The sequence below is a fragment of the Aquila chrysaetos genome, chromosome 2, assembly GCF_900496995.4.
Source record: "Aquila chrysaetos chrysaetos chromosome 2, bAquChr1.4, whole genome shotgun sequence".
Taxonomy (NCBI): Eukaryota; Metazoa; Chordata; class Aves; order Accipitriformes; family Accipitridae; genus Aquila; species Aquila chrysaetos.
This window is the reverse complement of record NC_044005.1, coordinates 41,568,853-41,576,841: the sequence shown is the minus strand read 5'-3', so window position 1 is coordinate 41,576,841 and position 7,989 is coordinate 41,568,853.

Sequence of the window (7,989 nt, the reverse complement as noted above, 5' to 3'; positions counted from 1 at the left end):
TAAAAAGACTTCATCCTATTTGATCCTTTTAGACAAAAAGAGAAAAAAAAGGCTCATGAATACAAAGTCATTAGCTCCCAGGATCATGTATAAACTTGGACAGAGTGTAAAAGTGAAACAGCTATCTGGTTCAGAGCGGTTAAAATCATATTGCCATCAATTTTAGTGAAGCCAATAACAATAGTTAAAATAAAATTAAAAAACTGGAGTCTGGAGGCTTTCTTTTTTTTTCTTTTTCTTTAAGGTTGGCTGACTGTTTAGCTTATTCCAAATCATCTTTTTGTTCCTGTTCACCTGCCCTTAATATGGAAGCAATAAACCTTACATATTCTGCCTATACTGTGAGGCTAAAATGTTTTTAAAGTACAAAGTAATCCTGTTCATTTTCCAAGATTTGCTGGGCTCATGGATCATATTGATGAGAATATGTAATAATAATTCACCTTTTACACATTTCCATGTTCATAGGTAACTCACAATCTTGGGAGATGTGTGCCCTTTCTTTGTTATTTTTAATTAATGTCACTACAATAACCAGTCTTTTTAAATCTGTATAGATGAATAATACAGATGTTGCATATGTAATTAAAGTGCAGCTGTGTTTTGGCCATCAAAATCCTCTGGGGTATGCATGAGCTCTGAATGACACCAGATTCTTTAGCCTATGTGTGCAGGGACCAAAGTGGCCTATGAGGTCTCCCAAGAAACATCCTTCATGGATTCTGTGGATAGGAATGATCAATTAGATTACTCAAATCCAACACAATTTAAATCTCTCTTTTTGATGTAGTAAGTCTCTTATACGATAGGAAAATAAGATGTCATCTTCTGCTGTGGGGAAGCATTTTTCTAAGGGTACAGAAAGTTAGAGAAACATTTTTGAAACTATTCTTCAAAGAATTGATGAAATGTTGCTGAAGGTATCTTGAGAAAAGGTGTGCCTTCTCCATTGATAAAACAGCCTTACAGAAGAACTCAGTGAGTGATACCTCTCCATGTTCTTGGGTTACAAAACCAGTTCACTTGTCCTACAAATTCTGAAACGGTGTTTCAGGCTGCAGTAAGAAAAATTGTTGCAAAATCATCTGTAGTAGACTTGATGTTTATGGTTTTCTAAACTGTTTACTAGTCTTCAGTTAAGTTTCTTGCCCTCATTGCTGAGCCAGGAGAACAGGCAATGAGAAAGCTCCTTTGTTTGCTCGATGGCAATGTCAGCTAACACCCTGAAGTCCTGCTGAGTGTAATTTGAGCTTATCCACACATCTTTGCACAAAATGTTTTAAGAGCTTGCAGATGATTCATTCTGCCACATAAGCTGCGGATGCAATAACTTCAGCAGAGGACAGTAACACATTAGGTCATTACAGCCATTTGCAGTGACTATTTGAATCTGTGTAAGTAATCCAATATATGAACTGAAAAATTTTAGCTTGAGACAGCTGCTGAGGTTGAACTGAGCTATTCAGCTGACTTTATTAGAGTGACATACCATGCTGTAGAGTGCAGTTTAAAGGTGATTTGTGAGCAGCTTAGCTCTCTGTTGGCTGAAAATGTTGGAAAAGGTAGACAGCTGGGGAAGGCAAGTTATCATCTAACTCAAGTTATACCATCCACTTCTGAATTGTTCTGCTTTTGCAGTTTTTGTTCATGCAGGTCCTGTTTTCTAAAAAACAAACCCCACAATGTATCCCTGTAGTTTGAGGCAGAGATATTTGTGGGAAAGTTTTGCAGGTGGCCGCTTAGCTGTCACATGAGACTAACGCCTTCTGATGCTAATTGCTAGCTAATCACAAAGTGGGCTTCATCTGTACAGGTAAGTATACAGATAAGGAGCAAACGCTACCTTTTATGGTAACTTGTTTTTTCTGATGTTTAATGCTTGGGAATGCCCTGACCCATCTTTCTTTTCAATTGTTTCACAACTTTCATCTGGATTCTGACTGGCCAAAAGGCATAGGTAGGATCTGGATTTGCTCTGTCACTTACTATTTTTGTGACTGTAAGGAAGCTTTGCTCTATAAACAGACTTAGCTAGTCAGAACTACTGGTTTTGATATATGTTCGCACATAAGACTATCTGTAGGGAACATCTTGAAGAATCACATTCATTTTAAGGTAAATAACTTCTTTTGTTAGTAAAGTAAAATATAGTATGTCAATAACACACCTTGATACCTGACTTTTGTAAGGAAAACACAGTGTTAAAATGCTTTTGCATAGATGTCGTTGGGTCTGCTCTTTAACCATTTGGTATTTTGTAAAACCTTTTAAATCCATGAAAAGTGAGCACAATATGTTACCATTTTAATCTGATAGTGATTACTACTGTTTGATCATCACAAAATTTTACTCATAATTTTGCTTCCTTTTCTGTCTGTGCTTTTTTTTAATTCTTAAGAGAAGAAAGAAAATACTGAAGTGCTTGCTGCAGAGACTGATTTTCCTGTTGTCTTTAGTTTGTTAGTGACAGCTTCTTAAATCCAATCAGAAAGGGTCAGTTGATGTTCTATTAACTTTTACATTATTAAATATGGTGAAGCTACATTTTGGTATAGCTATTTATTTAATGTTTATAAATGACCTGAGCGTATTGTAGATTAAAACTATCCTGCTGCTGTGCAGCATCATATCAGGATCACATCTTTCATTTTTTACTGCAGAATAGTTGAGGAAATTAGGAACTTCTGTTTTAGAACCACACTGCTAGATAAGTGTACACAGCTGTGTAGGAAATTTCTTTCTTTATTGCTCTCTGTGCCATTTCCATTTAATAATATCTCCCAGTTATACAAAAAAATGGTTCTGTTAATAAGCTTTCAGAAATCTGCAACCAGTGAGGTACTAATATAAGCATGGCTTACGTTTCACACTCTAAGATTCAGTCATGCGTCTCTGTATCAGAACAGAAATATCTTGAATTTTCCCAATTTAATATAAAGCATCACCACTGATCTGTTGTAGACAGCATTGAAAAGTTTAAATTTTAATTGTGTTGTCATGGCCTGTAGTTGTTCTACATGCTTTGTAATGCATAATTATAATTCAAAACAGGAAAGATTGAAGGTGTTTTAAATGAAGAATACCGATAACCTTGAAAGTATTTCTTCTTACTGCTATTTTCTCTACTTTGTCTAAAAAATATTGCAAGATTGGAAAAAAAGTTGTTAAATGTAAGTGATCCCTTTTTTTTTCTTGTTTCACAGCTTATGTGAATGCAAACTGGGAACATTTAGTGAAAAGGAGACTAAATTTGTAATTTAGAAAGAACTGAAGTTATAAATTAAGCTGCATTGTGTGAGTATCCAAGATATTGGACCATCCTGAAAAACGGGGGGAAGGAAGAAATGTGGTCACAAAGGCTCAAATGACTTATTTAGAACACAAAATGATCTTTGCACAATCACACTTACAGTAATGCTAAGTTATGATTTTTTTGGTTTAAAATTGCTGACAGCAAATGGTCAGGACGAGTGTTTCTGTCTGAACGGAGGACAGAAAACGTATGAGCACCATTTGTGGAAAATGCTACTGATTGCTGCACCAGAGCAGGAGGCAGCAGTGGGTGATAGACTGTGTTGCATGGGAAAATCCTAATATTGATAGAATATTGCATCATATTTCTGTTCTTTTCCATACTTGAAATTCAGAATCATTGTAAAACTGCCTTGTTTTCTTATTCGTGCAGACTAATGCTAGAAGAGCTAATGCTAATGGCTAGCAGAAGCACAAAGAGAAATGGGTCTTCTAGAATCAGAAAAAAAGTTGCTCGTGTGAGGGATGTATTTGTGGCTGTGTGAAGTTATACATAGTGTAGCTTCCTTGTAAGACTCCTTGGTATGCTAATCCTTAATCAAATAGAATTGAAAGTCCCATCTTGTGGGTTTCAACCTATGTGTTTGTGGAAAAACACATTTGGGATGCAGATGAAAGATGAAAGCTGACAAATTGTGAATAAAGGCAGGTGTGAACAAAGAAGAAAATGAATGAGGAGGAAGCTGCTTCAGAAGGAATGTTTTTTGCACTGGCATCATGTTTATGCAGTGCTATTTCTGAAAAGCAAGTACTGTTTTGTAAAACAGGATTACGTAGACTTGCAAAGTCTCAACCAAAGGCATATTTTTGGAGCTCTGTGCAGGGCTTGTTTCAGAGCTGCTGGATATTAGAGTGCTTCTCATCCATTCAGCATGTGGACATTCCCTTCTGGAGATTTACAGCACTTGGTTGTTATCAGTCAATTATTCACAACTTTGATATCAGTAAATCAGCTGTTGTATTCCACTGGCTTGGAAATGAGAGTTTGCAAAGACTTTCACCTGTTTCCTCTAAGGAAAAGAAGAGGGATCAGTAAGCACAACTGGCCTAGAAAGAATTAATAGTGTCAGTGACTGTATGCTAGGAGGCTGTGCTTGCCCTTGTTATTATGGGTGATAAAGTATTTTATTGGACATATGAGACTTAGATGACAACTGTTTTGGCTCTCAGTGAAGCAACTGCAGGATGACAGTGAGGATTGTCTTTTAGAGACTGATCAACAATTGGTAACTGGAAGGTCTGAGGCAACTAAGCAGTACCTGTTTCAGATTATAATTGCATACTGTGTTTTACCCAGGATAGCTGGTAAGCAGTAGAGAGGCTTTTTGTCATTTCTGAGCAGTACATGAGACTGTCTAAATGACAGTCTAAGGGCATTTTGGGGGCATCATTTGCACATCTACTGAGGCAATGAGATCTTGTTTGGATGGCTTTCTTTCCTAGTTCTTTGTGCAGCTTTCTGTGGAGTGCTATGCATGATACTACTAACAGGATAGTTGGCTAGGTCACTTGGTGGGTACTGGCTTTGCAAACACTGCAAGTTACATTGATTTTAAATAGAATGGTGAATGCTAAATGACAGGAATAAATAGCCTATATCATAGTTCTGGCAAACATGTTGTATATTTTAAATGTAAATTCTATTAGCCGTACATGAGAGAGATCAGGTCTACAAATCAAGGAGCTGTCCAAGTGAACTCATTACGTAATTTCTACAATTAGTCTTTTCTCATAGTTCCCACTGCCACTTCTTAGAAGCTGAAAAGGCATGACAGAATTTTGTTTGCATGCCAGAGAAATGAACACAGGGTGCTGTTCTCGAGAACAATTGTGGTTGAAGGTCTGCTGGTGATATTCAAAACCAGCTGATGACTCTAAGACTGAAGTGCATGCAGTAGGAGAGAGTTGCAATTTTTACAAACAATGCTTTCCAAAAATATGTTCCTGTTTATCTAATTTTGTATGTCCCTGTTTATTTCTCTGTGTGCCTCCTGTGCAGCAAAGCTCCACCCTGCAATTACAGTCATGTTTCATACTGAATTGTGATAGTGTTTTGTTGTTAGGAAGTCCTCTTTCTTGTCCTCTGTGTTGCTTTGAACCTTTGATGATGTCTTGTGCTCCTTAGCCAATCTGCATCTTTCAAGAGCTTCCACTAATCTTTCACAAAGAGAAAAAAAAAAACCATCTGTTGTAGTCACCTGATACTGAACAGCAGTAACATTTGTTTTCTTAGTAGTGCAGAAGTTAAGAATGGTGATCCTATAACTTGATAACTTTTTCCTTACTTTCAAAGTTAGTTTCATGATAACAGGAGGTTTGAGGGTTGTCTGTGGCTTATTTGTTTTTTGTGTTTTTTTTAATCAGGCTGGTTTTCCCCCTGCAGTTTTCAGGTGCAAATTTCCTGAACCACTTCACATTCTTGAGAGACTCTAGAAGTGGTAAGTTTTCTTCATATTTTCTCTGATGTACTTTGTTCTATAAAGCCCAATGTCATGATTCCACAATGATTACTAGTGGAAAGTGGATTTGCTACTCCCTGTCTTGAGCATGGTGGATTTCTGCCGTTTCTTGTTAGAGTGGCACCATGAAGATAACATAAGCATATTCAGATCATTTCTTGTGGGCCAGAGATCTTGCTGAGGCCAAGACAGTGATTGCTTCCGTATTGCTTAAGGCAGTAGTGATATTTGAGGATGCCTCTCATACATGGGAGTAAAGAGCAAAGAAACTAACCTACAGTACCTATAAACGGAGGCTGTGGTAAATTCAGCAGCTATATAATGCTAGAGCAAGTGGTCTTGCTTGGTATTTGAATACCTTTTCAGTTGTTGCCTTTGTGGATCGTGTGTATTCCTGTGTCTGTTCTACTGTAGGTCTCGGTTATATAAGCCTCCTCCAGCTCCTTTCCTTTGCTTTCTCAGTCACTGTGGCTTCAAGGAGCTAGAGAAAACTCTGCAGGAGTAGTGGGGAAGGTAAGGGAGGAGCATGCATTTGCAAGGGAGGAAAGATCCTGCTTAGTTTGTAGGAAGGGAAGGGGTTTAAGAGTACATGCAAAATGTCTGAGATGCATTGATAAAAGACATTATTTCTGCCTGTTGGAATTGCTGCTCCCCATTTTCTTCAGGCTAGCAATCTTGTGGCAGGCATGAAGGTATGTGTTTCTGTTGAGCGTTATTAGTGTATTTCTGGTAATTCAAATGCTCAGTGGACAATATAGTAATATAACCACATCCATTTTTGGGAAGCATTCCTGCCTTGGAATACTACATCCTAGCTAGGGCTAGCACTTTGAAATTGCATTTTATGCCCTGTGTAGATACTGCAAAATACCTGTAGTTGTACATTGTACTTTGAGCACAAGCCTTTTTAAGGTTCCCATTGACAAGAAAAAAAAATTGCCAAGTTTCTACTAAAAAAAAAAAAAAAAAGGGGGGAGGCAAAAAGGGGAAATTCCGTAATGAGATTTGTACTGATAAACATACAGAGAGGAACTGAATTAATTTTCTGTATTACCAAACATGCTATGTACTTTATAACAGAATTAAGGAATGTTCAGAGATCACAGCAATAAATAGACCAGCTGGTTGGGATAGGACACAAATTGGCATTGGAAGGCAGCTTGGAGGACTGCCAAAATACTTCTGGAGTCCAGGCATGAAAATCAATATGATGTAACTTGCTCGTGAATCCGAGAAGAATAAAAACTCCACAGCAATTTGCCAGTTACACTGCAGCGTAATGGTGATGACAGAAAAAGCTCTGCAGCCTGGTTTGCACCAACGCAAACTGCCAGCACAGGCAAGCGTGGAGTGTCAGTAAAGAAGGATTAAGGAGTAGAGGGACAGATAAGGTCATCAAGGTGCATAATTATGTGGTTCCAGATTATCCTCTTTATTTCGTACATGCCTGTCAGATATGTCTTATTTATACGTGTTGGTGTCTCCCATAGTGATTGATTTATATCCCCCTCCCCTTCTATAATTTATTTATGGGATGGAATAGGAATGGGTCCCCATGAGACAGAGTACCATATGCTATACCTATGGAGCCTAAAGTTAGCAAATGCTTGCTTTTTGATTTCCCCACTGTCCCTAGATTTATACTGCATATGTTTCAATTTAATTGCAATGGTACTGAGTCATTGTCACTAAAGCCTGTTTGGGCTGAAAGCTCCTTGAGTCATTGTCAGTGTCAAATGATTTGAAATGGGCTTTGAGATTGCTACTTGTAATATATCAGCTACTGAAGCTCAGAAGGAGTTCCTAGTTGAAGTTCTCCATAAGAGATGACTTTAAGGATGCTCTGCTATATATCTACATATATACATGGATATATACAAATTGTATATTAAAAATATTAATAATAGAAATATTGAACAAGGCTCCAAATCCTGTCTATATTTATATACCGTGCATCATTAGTTATGAGTAGTTTCTTGATGTCAATAGGGTAAAAAATACTCTTATTTTTGTGGGCATGTACTGTTATAATTATGTAAACCTATTAGAAAATTATTATCGCTGCCTGAGTTTCTTCATTATTTGGGAAATTTTTTGTGTGCAATGGATAGATTGAATAAATTTTTTTCAGGAAGGGATACTATTTTTAATTGTGCTTGTGTCCTGGTTTCAGCTGGCATAGAGTTAATTTTCTTTCTAATAGCTGGTATAGTGTTAT